We start from the raw sequence: 24,422 nt of genomic DNA, 5'->3' as shown, positions 1-24,422 counted from the left end.
TTTGATATTTAATAAAATATATATTATTAATCATTTACTATTTCTATCACTTAATCAATAAATACATTTTTTTAAATTAATAGTATTTACATCTTATATGTCTAAATATAAATATAAATAAATAAAATGATATATATTATTAGCAAAAATACTTAATATGTGAAATTTGAAATTTAAAATTTAACCTAACATCGTTCTTAATTTATATATTTTTATAATTAAATTTGTCACAATAATTTATATACTCTTATAATAAAATTCGATACAATCCAATAAAACTTATTAAGTGATATTTTTTTTTTGGTATGTTTTATGTTTTGAGGTGTTAAAATGAAATAAGATAATTAATTAACAATAATTATATTTTCATTATTTAAATAAAACAATAATAATAAATTTTGATTATTTAATTTTAATAAAAGTATTATTAATAATAAGATTGTTTTTCGGATTAATCACATTATTGAGACAAAATCTCAATAGCATGATTAATCCAAAAAACAATCTTATTATCAATATAGACCACACAAGTCTAAGATCTAAAAGTATTACTATTTAAAATTTGAAATTAAAATGATTTAATCATTATTGAAATTTAATTTCTAGTTTATTTAAATTATATATATATATATATAACTTTTTTATTTCAACAATATAATATTAAATTATTTGGTGATTTAATAAAAACATTTTCACACTTTCTTCATAAAGTAATAATAAAAGAGCTATAAATTGAAAATCAAATTAAGATAGTATTATAATAAAGGAAAACCTTGTTGTATTTATTGGCAATAATAGTGATATGAAGTCTTATATGAAGTGTGTGGTTTAAGGTTCAAATCCCTCCAGTTAACCTTGTGGACACTTCATGGGTCACACTAGTGTGTGCTCACTCAGATGTTATAGATGTGGAAAATCATGCAAGTAAGAGAGGTTATAGTAATAGTAGTTGGAAATGACCTGATATCATGCAAGTAAGAGCTCGATCAAGTTCTTGATTCCTCTAAATAAAAAAGAAATAAAAAATAAAGTTAATATTAAAGGGAAGGGAATAAATAGAATGGAAGGGTTGGATAGGAGGGTAAATAAAAGCACAATGAAGGAAATAGAAAAATATATGCCTTGAAAATCAGAGAATAAGATTAATGAAGAATATAATTAGAAATATAAGAAAAAAGAAGAGGGTCAAAAAGAGAAATGTTTAGAAGAAAAAGAGGAAAGCAACGAGAAATAGATACATGATGAAGAAAATAAAAAGAAAGGATAAAATCAAAGAATGAGAAGAGATGAAAAATGAAAATTATTTATAAAATGTATTATTAATTATAGAAAAAGTTAAAAAAATAAAATCTAAGAATTCTAGAGGATAATACAAAAATAATTTAATAACATAATTAATGGATATTAAGTTTTTTAAAATATCTAACATTGTTACCCAAATTATTGTAGCATTCTTCCCTATAGAACTGACTAACAATGTAGTAATCTTTCTTATAGACATTCAAATATTAAAAGAAATTTTTTAATTTAACTAAAATAAATGAATTATTTAAAATTGTAAAAATGTTTACATAATATAAGATATAAAAGGTCCATGAGGTCTTGGATAGAGGTGACTAGGTGCTCTTATTAAGCATTTTTTGATACTTCTTGATGTGAAGTTACTAGTTCAATTATGTATCCTTATTTAAGTGATATATTGGATATGATAAAAATGGAGTCCACCTTGTCCTACTGAAAATATATATACGATTATAAAAAATAGTAGGTTATAGTCCATATATTAGGTTATAGTCCATTTTCGTAGTTAGATCGACCTAATGACAACGTTGATAATAATAGAACCTAGTTGACATTTCCAGTCAAATCGAGAGAAGGGCGATCCTTCTTGACGTTTCTAGCTAAATCTAGAGAATACATGATCGTTGCTGCGGTACCAAAAAATGCACGGTAACCCTCGCAAAGTCTTCTAGACTTGTCTAATCAGGCGAGCAAAACGTAAGGGGTGATCGAATTCTGAAGCGTTGGGATCGTAGCCTCTGCGAAGTTCAAGAATAAAATACGTATCGAGCCAAGGAGCCCTCTCCACTTGATGGCTCCTACGTCTCACCTTCCTTTGCGTTTCTAAGGTCTTCGTGGCATGTGCTTTGCCTCAATTCCTTGCTCTCCCGTCTTTAAAAATTCTATGCAAGTACTGAGACAGGCTATTGTTTGAAATTCGTTCACCCCCCTCCTTTTCTACTGTGCAACCGAGCTGAACTTTAAGGAATGTATGAAGTGTATGGTTGATACTGAGCCACGCTGTTTTTTGAGATTCATTAACCCCCGCTCCTTTCCTACTGTTAAGCTAGCAACATAGCTAACCTTAAATATAAGGTTTTCTCTTCATTTTTTGCGTAGTTTTACCAGGTGCCGAAGCTTTCGATTCCCATATTGTACTTGGTCAGTTGCTCAGTATTTATCGGCTTTGAATCAATTATATAACCGAAGGCCACAGTCACTGACTTTCACTTGGATATTAATAATTTTATCATAATATCAATGGAGATGGAAGAGATAACAGTTGTGTTGGGCCAGGCATTAGAGCTGCATGCGAAAATTGAGGACGCCATAGAGAGGGTGTTACAGTGTGACTCTGAAATCAACGGCGAAAACATGGCACCTTTTGTGGAGGGTGATAAAAGAGGATGTGTGAATGGAGGTAAGTTCTCGCAGTCTGAAGTAGGCGTCGATAGATCCATGGAAGCGAGGAGGCTTTCTTCCATTCGAGATGCTTTGGAGGTTATTGAAGATCAACTTGATTGCTTGCAGGTTTGGATATAAAAATGTGAAATGATTATGAATGAGATGCACAATAGAGGTTATTCTAGCAGATTACTCTTCACGTTGAATCTGCTTTCCCATTTCTCTTTCCATCTCGCTCCCAATTCCATTCTTAATGTCATCTAGGTTAGGTTTGTGAAATGGTGGAAATATTTCAAAGTTTATTTTGTGAAATGGTTGAAATATTTCAAAGTTTATTGTTAATTTTTTTTATTTTTATCATAGTGTTTTTTTTTCCAATTATAGAAATCAGTTAATTTTTCTATCTTCATAGTATTTTTTTTTTCAACTGTAGAAATTATGTTTTGAGTAATTTTTAGACATACATAGTCTTGCCCAAGATTGGAACAGAAGACTTGGGGAACCAAACCTCCCCACCTATCAGTTGGACCACATCCTAGGGACTTATCTCCATAGTACATTATACGCTACATTAACATATTACTACATGATATTTATGATATATCCACCCCAACATAAACTTTTGACCACATCTTTGAGACTTATCTATAAGTATAGTTTACACTACATTAACATATTACTACAAAATATATATATATATATATATAAAATATGAAAATCCAATTTCCAGTTTCTCGTAACATTAATCAGAAATATAGCTTTTTTTTTTCAAAATATGATCTTGATGTTGACTCACTTGGTGCTCAATTCCCAAGACTACAAAACGTTTATTATTATTTTCTTTATTGCTTCTTACATTGATATGGATTCAATTTAATCTACATTTATTGACTAAAAAAACTTTATGGATATTTAAAAAAATCTTTGATTGATTATATATATATATATATATATATATATATATATATATATATATATATCATAGTTTTGAAAATCAGAATAGGTGCAGAACATGTGCCAAATTTGAAGAGTTAAATTGGGTCTAGTTAGATCTCAATGAACATGTTTTAAAAAAACACATGAAATAATATTTTTTAATGGAAAAGACTGTTTTTAAGATTTAAAACAGTGATTCCAAACCAATAAACACAAAATATGCAAAGTTTGCTCATATATATACCATGTAAAGGTGAATATGTCAAAATAGAACCAAGTGCAATACATATCAACAACAAAATATATAATCAATCAAGCTCTAAATGACCTCTAGAGTCAAAAAACAAAACCTACAAGCTATGCGGCCACTGGCCTACTACAAGTCTACATATATGATATTAGTGACCAACATTATCACTTGAAAGTTGAAAATTCTCATCATGATCAAACTCAGTTGGTTGAGTCTCAACTCCCAAACTTTGCAATTATTTGAGTCACAAACTTCTCCCAAACTTTGCAACTACTTGAGCCACAAACTTCTATGCTGGTGGTTCAGTGACTTGAGTCTCAAACTTCTGAAAGTATTATGCCCTAATAGGTCATATTACTTCATTTAGTGCTCCACATGGCTTTCTCACTTGAGTCTCAAACTTGTGAAAGTATTATGCCCTAATAGGCCCTATTACTTCATTTAGTGCTCCACATGGCTTTACAATGCCTCCTATCCCAACAAGTGTTGCTTGAACCTGTTAATACCCCCTCCTTCAATAGATTTTTGGCAATATTTGCATATAATTTTTTCATCAGTCATATCACAATGAACCCTGAACCCTTATAGTATCCTCTGATTTTGGAGGCATGATAGCTACTATTTAGCTCAAACTCTCTACTGTTCAGCTTCTTAGTAAATAGGAGAACCAAAGAAAACCAAAAGATTTTTGCTCTCCCTCCACTCCCTTCCCATACCCAATCTCATTCCTAATGTCATCTAGGCTAGATTTATCAAATTTCTAAATTGTTCCAAATTTTACAGTTAATATTTTTATCTCTCTAGTACATTATCATATTACTACATGATATATTCTGAAAATCTAACTTCCACTTTCTTATAAGATGAATTATAAATATGATTTTTTTTCAAATATTATCTTGATGTTTACTATTTCTTGATCTCTTCCCATTACCACAAAATATTTATTATTATTTTTTTTAAATTCCTTATCTTGTTATAAATTCACTTTAATCTACATTTATTAGCTATTAAAAAAACCTAAAATATTTAAAAAATTCTTAAAAAATTATATATATATATATATATATATATATATATTCATTCATATTTATTTGTGGAGTACATTTAGATTTTCTTTCCAATGCTATAAACAGTTATTATAGAGTTCACAGAGGAGTTATGGTTCTTCTATGTCCAGTTATTATAGAGTTCACAGAGGAGTTATGGTTCTTCTATGTCCATACCATGTTGCATAATCACGCTGGAAAAGTTGTACCCAAGGTGATTCATATTTATTTGTGGAGTACATTTAGATTTTCTTTCCAATGCCATAAACAGTTACTATAGAGTTCACAGAGGAGTTATGGTTCTTCTATGACCATACCATGTTGCATAATCAGACTAGAAAAGTTGTACCCAAGGTGATCAATCTGGTTAAATTTATCTGGTCACCATATGCAGCTCCAAATGCAGAGTAGTGGAATTTTTTTAATATAGACGGTTATTTTTATTTAGAATTTCAGAATTAAATACTTTTCGATTTGAATATATATAGAGATAAAATATGATTTACTTATAAATATCAGTTAATCAAATTCGTTTTTATTTATTTGTAGAGTACATTTAGCTTCTTCTTTCAGTGCCATAAACAGTTATTATAGAGTTCACAGAAGAGGTATGGTTTTTCTATGACCATACCATGTTGCATAATCAGGCTGGAAAAGCTGCACCCATGGTGATCAGTCTGGTTAAATTTATCTGGTCACCAAATGCAGCTCCAAATTCAGAGTAGTGGACATTTTTATTTAAAATTTCAGAATCAGATAGTAGATTTGGAAGATATTTTAGAATCATATCGAAGAGGGATAGTTATTTTTATTGAGAATTTTAGAATGAGAAAGCAGATATTTGATATTTGAGAATATTTTAGAATCAGATAAATAATGATTTGAGAATATTTTAGAATCAGAGCCAGGTCTGACCTAAATCCTGTCCTTAGAATTGTAAAATATTTCCAAAATTCACAAATCAAGTTAAGTTGAGGGAGTATGGACTCATTTACACCGAGCGTGGTGCTTTGTTGATTTTTAAATCTTACTTCTGGGCAATGGTTCCATGTATCGCAGCGGATTGGGAAGTTGCATGGACTCTGTAGGTTTTCTTGTTAATTTGTTAAATTCCGGGGACATAAGTTTCTCCAAGATTTTAACAAATGGGACACTAGGGGTTTGGAACTGTGATTTAATAGATTGTGTTTTACAGGGATATGTTTCTTGTTATTTTTTCCTTTCCTGTGATCTGGTTTGACGGGGGATGTTGTGATATCAGTCCACTCTGTCAGCTTCTCCTTCATTCAGGAAGGCATGTGGCTCGGATGTAAAGCAGTCCATTGGCTTGGAGAATAACCTGGTTGAATCCTCTGCCTCCTCTGCCTGTTCATTTTTTTCAACACATAAAACATTAAGCAAGTAATTGGAATAACAAAACCGATGAGATTCCTACTAGCCTGTTCAATATTTTCAGCACATAAGACATGGAATAACAACAATGATGAGGTTGGGTGTTCGTGTTGGATTCATATCAATGTTTAAGAGGTAGTTTCCCCTCTCTGTCAGTTGTAGTATCATACCATAACATAGATCGATGAAATATGTGCTAAAACAAGTTGGGGAACACAGCAACCTCTTATTGCCTGGTTTCTAATTCCTGTTTTACTGCAACTTAGCATAATTTCGTTGCAGATTCAGAAATATTCTGGAAATTTGAGAGAGATGTAAGTGAAGTTAGCTTTGTTGAAACAGTTGAATTGGCTCATGTCATCTTATGTACACTAAATTTATGATTTTTTCCTACAAAGTTTTGCAACATGCATTTTTGTCTGAAGCATCCAAACTATTTAAATTTCAGAAATTTTCCTACAAAAGGTGTGCATCATGAATCTTTCCCTGTGTAACATGCATGTTTGTCTGAAGCATCCAAACTATTTATAATAAGCAGTTATTGCAAATTCATGAATGAGTGAAAATGTGAGGACGCAGATATATAGTGGGTTACAAATAAGATTCAAATTGAATATTCAGTTGTTGCAAATTCAATATTCAGTGTCTGTATATAAGATGAAAACATTGAAAAGGACTTACAAATAAGTTAGAAACGGGACTAAGATTAAGGAGTGCTCACATATAAATTTATGAATTAACAGTTCATGTGGATTGCTTGATTATGCAAATAATATATATTGTTTCTTTGTAGATTTTGCTGCAGCAGCAGCAAGCTGACAGGGAGGCAGCATTGTCTGATCTTGAGGAATGTAAGAGAATTTTCGTGGAGCGGTTGAGGCGGCATCAGGGAAGAGAACGGGACGTTGTTCTGGAGGCACTTGCATTCGCAGGGGAGGCAGTTGTTGAAAATGATAATTCGCATCAACCATCTCACCCCATGCTCTTACCAGAATGCCTTTCATTCGCTAGGTCAGATGAGGAGCACGCCAAAAAATATGAAGATCCCAACCTTTTGTTGAAGAATGATGCCATGAGGTTGCAGGGATGGAGAACAGAGACTGAAGATGGAATGGATTCTGGTTTGGAAAACTCCCAAACATGCAGGGGATTAGTTCCTGATGAATACATGGAAAATGAACAGACAGACTGCATGGGAAATTTTTTCAAAGTTTTATGCCACAGCATACAAAGGCTTCAAAAGTCAATAGGTCATGCTGTTTCTTCGGCAGCAAAAACTGCTCTTGTAGTCACCAGTGTTGTCACCGTCGTGGTTTCGACTACTTCGGTAAAGAACAAGCTCAGCAGAAAAGGTATTCGTAAAGTGCATTCTGCTCCTTCAGCTAGGATTCTTTCCTCCCCATCCACTGGTCAGAACCTTAACTTGTCAGAACAGTGATAACCTGGTAATGTTACATGATAGTTTGAAGAACTGGCTGATAATAATAACAACAATAATACAGATGTCAGGTCGAATAAATATAATTTATTTCTTTCTTTACAAGATGAAAGGTTTACGATGTTCTCGTTTGTCTTCCAGAGATATGTAATGTTCTACTGGTATTCGATGATTCGCTGCCAATTATGTTTTTATGTTTAATCGATTATATTGTAAGAGTTCCGGAGGGTTTAATGATAATTAATATATATATATATACATATATATATATATTTATGTTTAATCAATTATATTGTAAGAGTTTAGGAGGGTTTAATGATAATATATATATTTTATAAAATGAAAATTTTATAATGTTTTTTTTTTTCTAAAAATATGTAATATTAGGATTTGCTATAAATTATGTTTTTTTGAAATTCATTATTTAAATATTAATCAATTATATAATATTTTATAATTTACTACCAATTATGTTTTTATAAAATCTATTATTTAAATGTTAATCAATTATACTACACAGAGGGTTTTATAATAACCTCCCAAAGTTTCAAATCTCATAGTAATCTGATGTTTGATGTTTCATTTGGAAGGGCTTGAAGGGCTTTTATACGGATTATCTTAACTTTTCTTTTCTTTTGTAGTGATTATACTCTTCCTTCATTCTTTGTGTAGAAAGAAAAACTCAAGAAAAAATTCCTCGTTTAAAGGCCGGTTGTAATTCAATGCCTTAAAAAAGGAAGTAGTGCACTTGTGGTTTTACCTCAATTTCATCCTTCACTCACTTTTCAAAGGATGTTCACTGATAGAGTAAGCTCAGGTCACTGACTGTATTCTATGGTTTATCTTTGCATTATACCCTCTATGACTAGCGACAGGCTCCTGCAATGTTTACAAATATGTCAGAATTTCGAGTAAAAAGTACTGTATATGGGACATTACCAATGGACACGGGTAGTATTATCAGGTGCGATGGTGAAGGCGTAATTATGCTTTCCAAGAATTGAGAAAATAAAAGAGATTCTTCTATGTCTTCCTGGAAAATAAGACAGATTCTTCTGTCTCCAACTGAATATAACTGTTAACATGTTCACCTTGTAGGATTTGAATCCTCATAGATCGATCCGAAATAATTCAACTATTAGATCATTGTTTTCATGGATTGAGATAATGAACAATCATCCATGGTCGACAGTGAAGTAACGTCACTACTACAGGGTATTTTTAAGACCATTTTTTTAAGATTTTTTTTGATCTTAAAAAATCACTTTTAGTTATTTTACATTAAAAATTAATATCAATTGAATTGTTTTAAATATAAACTTTAAGACAAAAAGATTCTCAAACAAAAATATTTTAAGACAAAACTTTATATTTAAGACAAAACTAGACAAAAACATTTTAAGACAAAACTTTATATTTAAGATAATGGCCACTTTAAATGAAACCTATTTAATACAATTAACAATTAAGACACAAACATATCAATTTAAGGCAATATTATCTAACAACTGCAAAATTGACTTTGACAGTATGCCCTAAGTCCGCCAGCTTGCAGGCAACTATTGTCTTGCGCCTATACCAAGGTTGTTATTTTACTTACCATTCACGTTATCTTATATAAAGACAATGGTTTGTTGGGTTCTTTGTTTTGTGGGGGTAGTCAACTAAGAAGAACGCGACAACTTTTACTCACAAGATTTCTCGAACATCAATTCCTCTTCTATCCCTTTCATATTTGATGATACGATTAGAGACAACTTGTCTATCATTGCATTCGGCACTACTACACGGAGGGGGATTTTAAGACAATTTTTTAAGAGAAAAGAAATATTTTGTCTTCAAATTTTCAATATGAGGCGCTAGTAAAAAAAGGTAAAGGAAAAGCATTAGGGGTCGGTCTATTAGCATTCACCAAGTGGTTGGTTTACAGTGGTTGTGAAGTGATATTCAACAAAGGAAAATTTTTCCTGAGACACATAACCACGGGACAAGTGACGCAGACCGAGGGTCTTGTGAAGAACCTGTATAAGCTAGATGTGGAAGACTATGTTGCATTAAGCACTAAGGCGAAGAAGGTGCAGGTTGCGATGTCGATGAACTTTGGCACAAAATACTTGGTCATTTGCATCATGGTACCTCAAATATTATACAACAAATAACCATTGGCCTCCCTAAAGGAGCACTTAAGCAGTAGGATGTATGCAAAGGATGTACGTTGCGGAAGTACATAAAATCCACATTCCATGATTGGGACAACAAAGCACATGCAGTCCTAGAAAGGATCCACTATGATGTTTATGGACCTTTCTCGACAACCTACACTATCAGACACAAATATTTTGTCATTTTTATTGATGACTTCTCACGAAAGTGTTGAATCTTCTTCATGTGGAAGAAATATGAGACACTCTCCAAGTTCGTAGAATTCAAGGCATTGGTTGAAAAAGAAGCTAGCAAGAAGGTGATGGCTCTTCTATAGCAGCAACAACAACCTCCAAAATTTTGGCTTACACTTAAATTTCGGAGCCTACTATGGATATTGTGATCAATCTTTCCTTAGTCACTTATTGGTTAGTTGATGATCTGAAGCTCCCCTTTTTGATGTTAAGAGTCGTTCATGCTTTTATTTTTACATAGAACGTGTCATCTTTGGGCATGTGGGTTATCGCTTGTCATGCAAAGGGAGGTTTGTTTTGATTCAAGGGGAAATATTTATGAGAATGGGTTGTCCTCACCACATAGACATGTTTCACACTCATTTCACACACTCTTACACAAGTGTTTCCTTTATACTCCCAAAGTATATCATTGAAACCGCACTTGTTGTAAGATGCCACAAAGGTTCTTGCATTAAGCGAAGTATGTGTTATATGTTCTAGATGGTCTATGTTGTATCGCTAAGTTTTCAAGTGTGTGATCGTAGTCAAATTTTATCATTGTTCACATCAGTTCCACTAATCCCACACTTCGCCAAATTTCAGAGTTTCCTTATCAACCTAGCCTCATGTAACTTTCCAGAGCTACGCACTTCACATATGTAACCCTCAAGATTTTCCCTTACCTATTTGAACTGTGCAATGCGCAGAAATCACAACCTCCCTTAGCATTCAAAACTGCGAAGTGGTTTCCTCCAATGTCCTTCCCTCAGCTGGAATCCAATGTCTCCAAAAACTATGTAGTTTTGTCCCTTGACTACCGAGTCTACCTTGCATCCTAAAATTGAGTAGATGTGTCCTCCCAGGGCCTCATCCCATAGAAGTGCCTTTCATCCAGCTAAAACAATGTAAATGTGTCCTCTCAGGGCCTCATCCCGCAATAGTCACTGCTCGCTGAAACTACACAATTATGTCTCTCAGGGGCCACAAAGAAAGATGACATGATAGATGACTCTCAAGGAGCTGAGGAGAAAAATAAGAAGACCAAGGAATCTAAGGTATGATAGGATATCAGGACCGCATGAAGACTCCATCTGATACATAACCCTTTGGAGGCTAGCTATGGAAAACAAAGCACATCTTTTAAAATAGACCTCTTACTATAGTTTAAAAGTTTGCTTATCATTGTCGTATCATTCTATCTTCAATGACATGCATGGTTGAAAGAACTGATAGTCATTCCATGTGTTTCCTCTACGTGTCTTGCTCTCTTTCACTTGTTTACTACATAGCTTAGAAGATGAAGAGCAATACCACTTGTTTATTTAAGTTACAGAGGTTGTGACCAACATGATATTATGACTAACCAAGCATGATGCAAGGCATACTAAGTGGGATGAAAGATGTTTGATGATATGTATATAGTAAGTACACTCATTTGCATTAATCCTTGTTTTTTATCTTGCATGTACCCTCACTGCTTGTCAGATTTTGCTACTTGCTACTAGTAGTCTCTTAGCTCTTTCCTGAAAAAAACAGGGGAAGGAATTTCCTTCAACCTAATTTCTTCAAGGCTCTTCATAGAAAGTATAGAGCTAAGAGAAGGAGATGTGGAATATCACTATCAAACTCTTGAAAATACTTTAAATGTTTGAATCTATCCAAACGATTAAGCTGCCACTCAACAACATTGTCAATCTTGGAAGACTCAAGAAAGATCACATCTCTAGATATCATAAACTTATTATTCATTTCATCATAGAGATGGTATTCTTTGGAGGTATGAGTACCAAAAGAAGATACATTTGGAGCTCCTTTCACTGAGTTTTTTAATCTCCTCCTTAGGTATGAAGGCATAACAGGAGGAACCAAAAACCTTGAGATGCCTCACCGGAGGAATGTGGCCATACCACATTTCATAGGGAGTCTTTTTTATAATAGCAAGAGATGGACACATATTTTTTATATACACAACACATAGAACCACATCAGACCAAAACCTTATAAACTTAACATGTGAACTATGCTAAGTTCATAGTGAAAGTAACATATTCCAGTGAAATATGTGTTGAAAAATGCAGCAATAAATTCTCAATTTGATTTTTCCTTGATTAAATTGAAAACATTTGAATTTCCATATCAACAAACAAGTTGGACGATGTTAACTTATGTGACATGGCTTGTGTCACCTAGTTTACTCAATAAATTCAAGTTGGAGGAGTTAGAGTTCAGTTCTTCATATGCGATTGCTAATTTCTAGCAATAAAGGTCTATTATCTCAGGTTGTTGTCAGTTAAACTAGTTCTGACTTTTGGTGGAGCTAGTGGAAGGTCATTTAAGCAGTGGGACTTCATTCAAACTCAGTGATCATCCAGTTAACTAATCAATCAACCCAAAATAGTTGGGGCATGCAGAGAAGTCGAGTTCCCTAACATTGGTGGAGATTCCAAGGTAGTTTTAATTTCTTATAGCTCACACATTTGCAAGAACTTACTATAACCATAGTGGAGGAGGTAGCTTGAGTAGGATCTTATTGTGAAATTGGAGAGGGAATGATTGTTCGTAGCATTAATAGCATACCAGCAATTTTTTTTGCACCACACTTCAATGTTTTGGCCAGGGTTTTTGAGGGTGGATAATTTTTTCTGATGCTTTTTGGCCATGCACGTCCTCACTAAGTTCTTGGGAGGTCTATAATAGTTCCTTGCATGCATTTCATTACTAAATATGTTTTGGGATGTCTCTACTAGTTCCTTGCAAATTTCTATTTGTCAAGGCGTAACTACTTATGATCTTAAGTGCTCACAACAGTCTAATAGTTTATGGCACTCTCCAAATCACCACTACTGAAAGGATCCAACAAAACGACTTGATAGGAAGATGAGAAGGGCACACTCTTATTGAAACTAGCCTAGAACTAGTGGATTTGTTAGTCCCAATGGTTTAAGAGTTGTACTAGTCTAGTTTGGTGGTTCAGATTGGCTAAGACTGGTCTTGTATTGAACTGACCTTAAGACACCAAAGTGACTAGTTCTCTACTAAATTGACCAATTCTGAAGAATGTAGCACAACATAACTAATGACCACCAAATATTAATTTTTTAATAAAAATAATTAAAAGGAAAAAAAATATCTTAACCCAGGGCCCTACAAAACCTAACACTAGTAATTAATGGTAATATTTAATTTTTAAAGTTAAAGTAAAAGTTGACATTCTCCTTATCTTTCCTTTTTGAAAAGGAAAGATAAGGATAATACCAAATTTTACTTAAATTTTAAATATTAACATTAATTGTTTAGGGTTGTTTTAGAATGGTTCCAACATCATTCAATTTTGAGAAAGTTAAATTTTAGATCCCATTCAAAACTTAGTGGTGACTGTTTGAACCGCTCCTTTGTAATGAGTCCTAGACTTTGACTTCCAATTTTTCATGTGCATTTATTGCATAATCATATTCCTCGTGAGAATTTGCAGTAGAAGTTGACCTTTAATCCATTACAAGCACCTGAACTAGCCTAGGGAACCACCAGCTACCCCTCCCAAGTTGCTCCTCAACATTGAAATTTTCTTTGGAAGTAGACATTCATTTTATCCATTAGATCACTTTTTCCACTATGAAAATCCAACAACACCCCTACCAACATATGCTTGACAATCCATCTCATCTTTACTATTTACCTTATAAACACTCTTAAATATTGTGTCTCCAATCTAAAACAGGAAGAACCAGAAAGGGCCTTCTTGGCCCTCTTCTCAACCCACAATATGTTTAGTGTCTCTCTTGTGCTTACACTCTAGTCTTCTCGTAGCTTCAAAATGGCGAATCTTAAACACGGTCTCATGATGTGCATTCAGAGAGGCATAATTCACCCTTGCTTTGTATAAAATTAGCCCCCTAGCATTCCCTTTACCTTTACATGCAAGCATATATTTTCCTTGTGGAGTATTGTTAAGCTTCCCATCCCTATTTCACCTCCCTCCCCTACTATCATGAACCTGCTAAGCTGAATTTAACCAATCTCCCTGTATCTAAGATTAACAACCCATCCAATTGGATAGATTGGGTTGAGACACATTTAGAAACTAAATCCATCCCTCCACAATGATATGTCCCTCTCCAACGACATCAGCCTGTTTTCTTCGAGATCTATCATTCCCATCATCACCATAAATTTCCCAGTCCTTCACTTACATCTTTGGTAACGTCATCGTTCAGATCACTTATACTTTGTTGTATTGTTTCTTGTGTTATGATTTCCTTTAATGGAAATATCTCCCTAATAGACACGAGTAACCAAATTCATGTTCTTATTGAACTCTTGTGTTAAGATGCTTAATTTTCATTTTTACCTATTCGGTTTCAAATTCTAGTATGGATGGTTTACTGGTTGACTACTAGCATTCACCAAGCGGTTATTGATGATCATAGTTAATTTAGAGTGAACGTTGGACTTTGCCTTGAAAATCGAGCCCCGAGAATATGAAATTATCATGGAACATTTCAGAGCTCATACTTTTCAACAAAGGAATACACTATTTTCATTCATCAAGAAAAGTTATATGAGAAAGAACCAAGTTGTTATGCTTTTCAACATTTCCACCTACATTTCCTATCTATCGTTTTCTTATTGAATGGGAAAGTTGGGCTTTTGGGGTTTTCAAATTAAAGTTCTATGTTGGTGGTGTTCATCTCGCATTTTGGTCTCCTTCTAAAATCTTGTTTAGTATGTGAAAAATGAGCATTGGTGCATTTGTTAGTGGTGACATTTTTAAAGATGTGAAAATTCTATATTGATTTAAGACATGCAATGTTCAATATCTACATGATACCTTTTCTTGACATTCCATTCATAAATTTGAAATTTGTAACAAGTATAAATTTTACTAATTAATTATTATATTGATTATTACAAAATTGAAGATAAAGGAAGAGTAATATATAATGTAGGTTGAAGTGAATGGAAAATGTTAAGACAAAGGAATAATTATATAATGATAGGTGGACCATAGGGTTTGGGTTCCTTACCATCAATGTATTCTATATAAAGAGGGAGAAGAAGGAGAAGATGGCATCACTTTTGCCTATGTAAATGAGGACAAGGCTAAGAAGATACAACATAGTAATGGGTTGATGGCTCATGCATGACTTGTTTTTGAAATATCTGGAGCAATAAGGTCTATGGCTAGGTGAAGAGTAGAACTCCAAATATTTTTTGCAATAATCAATCTTGAGTGAATAGAATGTCATATCTACATAGACCTTTGCGAGAGTACTCTATTCTAGGTGACGATAGAGTACATCATTTCCTTATTGGAAGTAATGAAACTTTTATCATGGTGTAATTTAATTATAAATATTTAAAATATTAGATGTTTACAATCAATTTTATAAAGGGTTATGGGCTTCTTAATATTTTTGCTGGAATTTTAAATATTGAGATAGAAATTTGTAATGAGAATATAATGACCTCAATTCCTTGTGAATGCTATAAGTATCTACTATGTGTATTTTTTCAAATCGAATAGAAATATGATCAACTTTGTTTTTGCTAACGAAAAAACACAAACACATTCTATTATATAATATTTTTTGTCATTGTTAACAAAATTTTTGTCAACCATGGTTTATTTACAAAATAACATATATTAAATTATATAATGAATTATTAAATTGATAACTATTTAATATGGTTGACTTTTAGTGATGTTTCTATGCATCATCTTATGATGTTGTGGATTATTTAGAGGTCACGTCACTAGTAAGTCAAGTTTTCATGTCTCCTTCTCATGTTTATACAAAATAAAGTAGAGAATCGATGGGAATATTTAATTCATGATACTAAAAATGGGATCACAAATTATCTTAGGTTTACACACAATATATTCACAACATATCCATGTGAGAAGTACTCGAGTAGAGGGATTGCATCAACCAAGACTTTTCAATATATGAAAATATTAGGCTTCAAGAGTTCATGTGTTGTAGTGATGGATGCATTAAAGAGGGACAATCAAACTAACTCAAACTACTAGAATGGGATATTGATGGGTGGGGGTTAAGTTGTACCTATTATGGGAGCTTCATCTTTAGTATCTCCTTCATCTATATGTTCTCCTTAGGTGATAGAAAATTTTCCCAAAACTATGGTGAGCATTAACATTTGTTGATTACATAGTCATCTTGTTTCATTAATAGAATTATATTTCTTAATAAAACAAGTAGCAAAAATCCTATTTGTGTGTTAGGATTCAAAATAATTTTTCCTTCCCCTAATATTATTTTTTAACTTGAGGAGGTGGAGGATTTCGAGGATGGAATGTTATGTTCTTCTAAGCAATGTGAGTAGGTCTCGACGAAATTGAGGGCCTCAATCGAGAAACCTAGTGAAAGAGATAGTTTTTTGGTAAAATCTGTTGATATTGCTGTCAGGATCTCAGATGACGCCTCTTACCTAACCTAGTCACGGTTACACAAAAATAAACTTTGAAGTTCCACTTTAATTCTTCCCGCTAACCTTTTACCACATTCTTAAGGGACCTTGGTAAAATAAGTCTGTTGATGATTAGTCATGACATTTTGGTGTAATAATACTTATACATACCATAGAGTACATAACTCCATATCAATAACTAACCTTGTGTATCTATGTGGATGATATTTTGGTTATGGATGACATAGTATCTTGGTGGAAATATGTTTGGATCCATATGAACGTGGTGATAATATCTAAAAAAATCCTCATGTTTATTCATCAATTTCATATGTGATTAGTGAGGACCCAACATGCACACTTGTACCTAGGATATAAGATTATGTAATCCTTTCTTGGATGACTTCATTGTCAACATTGAAGGAAACATTTATACCCGGAGCAACAAACAGGGTGCATGGATGGCTTCCGTAGGTCCACTAGAATGAACAAAATACCACCCTCCAAAAATGTTTCCTTCAATGTTGACAATGAAGTCATCCAAGAAAGGATTACATAATCTTATATCCTATGGTTAAATAACTGATAATTATATATTTGAAATGTTTCAAATATATAATTATTAGTTATTTAACCATAGTCAGCTATAAAAACTGTTAAATCACAACAAATCTCAAAAAACCATATATAATACCACTTTAAATCAATATTTGCCCACACCAAAACTTATATGCGCAGCGGATGGTGGTGGCCTATGTCAGATTGAATTCCATCTCTACATTATTCGAGGGTTCTCTAAATTCTACACTGAGATTTGAATTAGGTAAAATCAACATAATGGATGAGAGGGTCATAGAAGCTGATATCAACATGCAAAGGTACAGAGACACAGTAAGTAATAGAGAATTAGTTCTCAATATTATGAGGAGTGTGGAAGCTGAGGTAAACGTAGGTGTTATTTCTGATTCCATGACAACCCAAACAACGTTGTATCTCGACAAGAAGTCATCATACTGATCCATATCTTGTGAACCATGCCGTTTATCACAATGACGTTTGGAACAATGGAGAGGTTTTCCACAGTTATTGTCGTAAGTTTTCCTGGTCTATTAAACTAAGGATTACATTTTCAGTGCTAGAGGAGTATCGAAATTTATATGCGGAAGGAGGGCCTCGTTTGCCCCATTGCAATGGAGGGTTTGTCGAGAAAATGGAGAGACCAACACCAATGTTTGAGAGCTACAATATGAGGGTTTGAGATCCGCTTAGGGTTTGAGAGACACGAGACGATGGTTTGACAGCCATGAGACGAGTGTTTCTCTAATGAGTATTTAGGGCAACAAGCCCAACGGTTATACCCCTTACGAGCATTCAGGGCAGCAGAGCACATAATCCTTTATTGGTGGGTGGCGGGCGATAGGTATTAAGACCCTAATTCATAGGAAAAGTGGGAGACACGGGCACGGACTAAGTGGGAAACAATAGGAAACAATGGGCTAGGCCAGCTGAAAATGGAAACAGGTCGGCTTAAAATGGAAACAACCTGGTTAAAACCACTGAAATTTGTTAAGTGTAGAGGCTGAAAATCATTTTTCCACCAAATTGTTTTAGTTTTTATATGCTAGGGCTTTCATTGAGATTTTGCAAAGGCACTGGAAGCTGAGCTAGATGTTTCAAGGAACACAACAAAGGGTTTATTTTCCACAGGTATTTTCCTTTCAATTTGATGTATTTTCCTTGCATAGCTGAAGGCATTGGTATTGAGGTGTTTGGCATTGGTATTGGTTTGGATGGACAGGGGAATGCAGTCTTATGTCTCTCTTCTGGTTTAATTTGAATTTGATAATAGCCTAATTTCATATCAAACTTTGAGAAGATTTGACTATTATGAATCTTTTTCATAATGACTTCTTGCCTCGGTAATGGATAATTAAAATCTTTTGTGATACCATTTAATATATTGTAATTTATCACCATTCTTACTTTTCCCCTTAACATTTCTACATGATTTCCAACCACAAATGCAGAACAACAATAATGATATTTGGATACAGATATCAAGTTTAGATCTATTAATTCTTTCACCTGATTTTTAATCTCCTATTCATATTGAGGTGTATAAGGTATGAGTTTTCCTTTAACTCCATTATCATGTAAAGTCTCAATTTCTTGTTGTGGGCTTGTCGTATCCCAAAATTATTAAGGATTGTTTGAACATAATTTTTTTAATTCATTATATACTTCTTTTAATTCAACATACCATGATTCATCTTTTAAAGATCTATTTCTATGACTGACTCTTTCTTCATATTTTTGTAAAACTTCTTTCCAATCTATGGATTCATTTTCAGTCTTTCTTGATGAACTAATTTTGTTTTGATTTATTATTTTTCCCTTAATTTCAAAATATGCTAATGTTAGTCTTTTTACACGAACAAATTTTTTCTTGATGTTGAAAATAATTCTATCTTCTGAAATTGTTACTGGTAGTACATAAGAGATAAAAGGCATACCCAATAATAGACTACTAGTTGAATCATAATGTTGAATTGCACTAATATTTATGATTTGTCTCGCCAAATTCATCTTGATATCATCAAAATTATGTGTAAGAGTAATCTTTCCTCCAATAGTCTCAGAGGTGAGAATACTCCTTAATGGTTGCCATTGTTTTTTGAATAAATTGGGACGAGCCAAATTATTAGAACCACCTATATCAATAAATCCATCCAACTCCAACCATTATTTTCCAACTTAATTTTCAATAGGTATATATAGAAGATTATTTGTTCTGACAATTTCCATTAAGCAATTTGACTTTGAAACTTTATCAATTTAATTGGGAACAATAGTATATCAAGATTCAATTTGTTTTGGCCTTGGACATAGACCAGGAGCTAGAGAAAAAATATCAGTTTTATTTTCTATTGTTTTTCTTCTTCTGAGATTTCTGTTTATTGAGAATCTATTTCAGTTTCTTCAGAACATTCTTCTGTTTCTTTTGTAATTTCATATTCACATTCTTCACATTTAGAAAAATATGAATCATATTTTTTCATTTTTAAATTGTTATGCACTTCAATTTCCTTTTCTTCTTTCTCAGTTTCTGTCAACATATATACATCAAAAACTTCATCTTCTCACTCGACAACTCGCCAGTTATCTACAAATTCATCTATTTTTGTACATTTTTTTAGCCTTGAAGACTTTCTTTTTGGACATTTTGCCAAAAAATGACTGTTTTCTTTACATATGAACTAACAACCTTCTTTTATAGCATTTTGTCCTCTTTTAATGTACTTGTATTTTTTAAATGGTTTTCTAAGATTAGATATCTTCTTGATCTTATGTTTTTCATATCTTTTCTTATGATTTTTCTTCTTCATTGGCATCCATGGAAGCACTTCTCTACAACATTCTTGAGAAGGATTTTATAGCATTATATTGAGCATTCTTTTACCAACAAATACATTTTAACTTTTCTTTGCATAAGTGGATTAAATCAACCCAATAAATTGAACTCAATTTCTTGCCTTCTTTTTCTAGATCTTTCATAACCAGTTCGCATATATTATGAGGAAGTTTATAACAAAATGTAACTCTAGTCATGAAATCATCTTGAATATTTTCTTTCATTACCACTCTAAAATATTCTTGGGAAAATCTTTCTAGTTTTCTGGAATCGCTGATTTCCATTCTGGACAAATCAGACATGGCTTGTTTCTTTGTATCATGTGGTTCAACACAAAATTGTGTATTGAGCAGTTTTTCTAATATATCTAACCCTGTTGAGATGATTACATCTATTTTTTCTTGATATGGAGACATCCACCAATCATATACTATTCCAGTCATTCTTTTTTTAGCTATCCAAAATATGGTGTTGTTATATAATTTAGTTGTATATTGCATTTTCCATAATGGACCGATCCATACCGTCATTGCATTTCTTGGATTATCTGTTTCATATAAGTCTAAAATATAGCCATTATTGTTGGCTTCCATCATAATTTCTTCAACTTTTGGGTATTTAGGAACATATTGAAAAATGTGGGCTTTGTTGAGGCTAGGTCTTATAAAATCAAGACACAACTTTGCATCTTTAGTCATACTCAACTGACACTCTTTTAATTCTGGTTTAATTTCAAACTTAGTTCGTTTTTCTTTATTTCTACTACTTTCCCCCTCTAAAAGTGAAAGGTACTTTTCTGGTTCTTTCTTTAAGAAACAAGTTGATTCACTATCATCTTCAGAGTCATATGTCATTCTTGCGAAAGATCTTAAGTTATCAAACTTTTATCTTTCTCATTTATTCTTTTTTTTTTCTTCTCTGATTCTTCTTCGTTCTTCTTTTTCTATTTTGGCTTGAGTTTGTTCATCATGAATTAGCTTTAAATTCTGCAATATTAAGTCTCCTTGTGATCCCAAATCATCTATTGCACTTTCGGCATGATGACACCAGTTGGCTATGTTATTGTTGATTTGATAAAGTTCATTAAGATCCTTTGGATCACTGGCATATTTTCTATCATTGGAGCACAATCAACTCTTGTAGTTGTTTGTTTATAGTTTGTTGAACTTATAGTAGTATATTTTGATTTGGGAGGCCATTTTCCACCATGGCAAAATTTATGATTATTACAATTCCATTCTTATGATGTAGCTTTAGATGAGTTCAAAATTTGAAAGGCTTTTAATGGAAAACTATCTTCTTTTCATGAACCAAGTAAAGATTTATAAAGTTTTGGAACATTTGGTTCATCTGCAATTCGTATTGAGCTGATCCTGAAAGCCTTAACCAAAAATGGTTTTTCATATAAAACATACTGTCTCTTGTCTTCTGGAATATACAACTTGGACTCACTATTACTAGATGATGCCTCTATATTTATAATTTGGGCTTTATTCATATGATTAGAAAAACTATATCTTGGTGTCTTAATGATTTTTTTTGGAATTTCTTGCCTATCTTGTAGAAACTACATTTGACCATTCTTAATCACAATTTTTCTTGGATATTTTTCTCATTTTTTATGACCCTCTAAAGATTGATATTGAAAATACCAATCGGAAGGAAGACCAACTTGTTCATAACCAACTCCCTCTACCTCATTATTTGAATTACTAGTTTCTATGCAATCTTTTAACACATGTTGTTTTAGTTTTGGATGAGAAATATCATTAAACTTGAATGAAGTTTGTACCATTACTGAAAGATATTTAGCTTCATCAACCATAATAAGTCCTTGGACTCCGAATAGTAGTTTCCATACATGGTTAATATGTTTATTTGTTAAGTTATCAACATAGTCTGGATATATAGTACCATACAGACAACTAGTAGCTACATTTCACATTATTGTGCCTATTCTTGCATGTTCATATTCCTTATGATGGATATCAAACAGTTCAACCATGAAAGGAGTATTAAGTCCTCTTCGGAAAAGGGGTTCCAACACTATTCTTATACCTCCAAAATGGAGATAGGATTACCTTTTTTCTTGGACATATTTTTGAAATTTTTGTATATCTTCATCAGTGAAAAATATTAAGTGCAACTATTTGAGTAGCAAGTCCAAACACATTGATTTTTACTTTGACTTGTTTTAACAAAACTTTATTCCTTAAGATCTAGATAATATTATTCTTATATACATCATTACTGGATAGTTCAGGAGGATTCCATTTAGTAGGGTCAATGATTTCTTCCTCTTTTTCTAACTCTTTGATCTCTACTTCAGATATACATTTCTTATCTACTAGAGAAAAATTTCTAGCCATAACCTTATCCATAATAAAAACACATAGAGCTTTATATATGCTTCTTGGACATTTCACTTTTGAGGGGTTATAGAAGATGATGCTCCCAATTCTTTGCTTCTAAAAAATTCTCCCACTTCGTGTAATCTTGCTTTTGATTATCTCAGTATGTTTGTTAGTTTGGGGATGGAATGAGGTGGACAACCTCAATTGAAAACCAAGAAGCTTCCACAATGTCTTCTATATTTACCTCATAAATCAAGAGTCACGCTCTGAAATAATGAGCAATATGTCTTGCATCATTTTGGCTTGAAACTTGTTTTCTTGTTGTTATTTACAACGGTTGCTCCAACAAGAATTGGATTTATTGGAAACATTGCCATTGGATCTTCTTTGCCAAGAGCTGAATGGTACAAGGGTCTTGTGACTTATCTGAGTCTCTAGAGTTATGAAGAGTCATGATGCAGTACTGAAACAAAAAGTTATGTTGCTTTGAAGTAGTTTTCGTCTGTGGTAAGGTACATTTCCTTGAAATATATAGTACATGCAACAAGAATATGTGGTAGAAAAAAATAGTAGTGGGATTGCAGGTCATGAAAATGTATTGTGACTTGAGAAAATCTGCAGAAGAATGAAAAATGGACTGAGAAACTTTGAGTGACAAGGTGTTACCTGTGTTAATTACATACAAATAGGATGAGTGGGTACTAATGCATTGTGGATCTCTCAAGCATCTTGGAGTTGAGATTTCAAGGAAAAGTGGATGTGGGAGTCCCTATGGAAGTAAATTGTTGATATCCAAAAGCCCTAAAACATTGCATATATGTAAGGATCTAAACAATCTCTGCAAATATTTGTATACAATCTATGCAAAATGTGCTTGTGTAATATATTTCATTCTTGAAATCTCTTTGAATAGTGGACTTTAGAACGTCATTCCATTCTACATTTTCGCACATTTAAGTTATGATAATAAGAGAATCACCAAAAGTTACTAAATTTAGAACTTATTCCTTTGAAGTTAAATATATAAATAATTTTAGTGTTATAAGAACTAAACAAAAAAATTAGAATAGCTCCCTAATCTTATTTTGAACCAAATAAAATGACTTCTCAATCCCTTTTTAAAGATAATGAAATGAGTATAAAATAAGAAAGTGGTTCCCTTGCTTCGTAGCCAAGAAGGCCTCTTTCGATGGCTCCATTGGAATAACCCCATTCCCTTGACTTTTTAATGGGCGAGTGGATGAGTTTCCTCTATTGCAACATTTAAGCTAATGGATTTACAGGAGAAGGTACATTGCAGAATAATCCATTAAGGGCTGCAGGCGGAGTGGAGCAACCGATAGCATTTGAATATGCCAATCACGACGACGGTGGCAACAACAGACCAACAGTGGACATGTTTAGGTCGAGTTATTCAATTTGGCAAAAGAATAGTTACCTGGGCTCATATCAAATTCCCGCCTCTTCTTCACTTCAAAATCTGCCATCACGCCCATTTCCGGGAATGGGCCCGAAGCTCATGCTTAATCCAACCCCAGTAAACCCTCCTGATAATCGTAATCACGATGATGCGAACAAACCCCGATCAGTGAACCAATTGAGGTTAAATTCTGAACATTCAATTGGGCAACAGTGTAATTATGTGGGGTCATATGGAATTCCTGCATCTGTGTCAATAGAAAATCTGCCAGCATACCCGTTTCCAGGTATGGGGCCGAAGCTGTTTAATCGAAAAAGAATTATAGTTGATGATGATAAGATAATTAGGGTGTCGTGATTAGAGGATCGATATAGATATCAACCACCTGATGGTAGTAATGCATTGAATTTTCAAATATGTCCCTCGAATCGGCCCGGAAACCTTCCGTTAAGAAAGATGAGCTCTCAAATTGTATGAGCTCCCAAGATGGGATATCTTCATTGCGATTGTGCTTTCGGGCACCCCATCCTGTCCGCAAACGGGCCATAAATGAATTTGTCCTTATAATTCCTTAAAATGTAAACATTGCATTGTTGTTCAAATGTTAGATTTCAATAATAATTTGATTAAATAATTTATATACAAAATGATCCTTGTTTGTTAGGAACAATACTTGTTT

The 24,422-nt window shown here is 33.0% G+C and overlaps 1 pseudogene; it reads left to right on the top strand.

The window, feature by feature from the left end:
- Nucleotides 1-2,541: 2,541 nt before the first annotated feature.
- Nucleotides 2,542-24,100, top strand: LOC149160598 (uncharacterized; annotated as a pseudogene).
- Nucleotides 24,101-24,422: the final 322 nt, after the last annotated feature.

Source organism: Pinus tabuliformis, chromosome 5_2 (assembly GCF_031772625.1).
Source record: "Pinus tabuliformis cultivar Carrire ecotype Pingquan chromosome 5_2, CPIR1, whole genome shotgun sequence".
Taxonomy (NCBI): domain Eukaryota; kingdom Viridiplantae; phylum Streptophyta; class Pinopsida; order Pinales; family Pinaceae; genus Pinus; species Pinus tabuliformis.
Note: the sequence above shows the minus strand (reverse complement) of the source record. Positions and strands in the feature narration are given on the sequence as shown.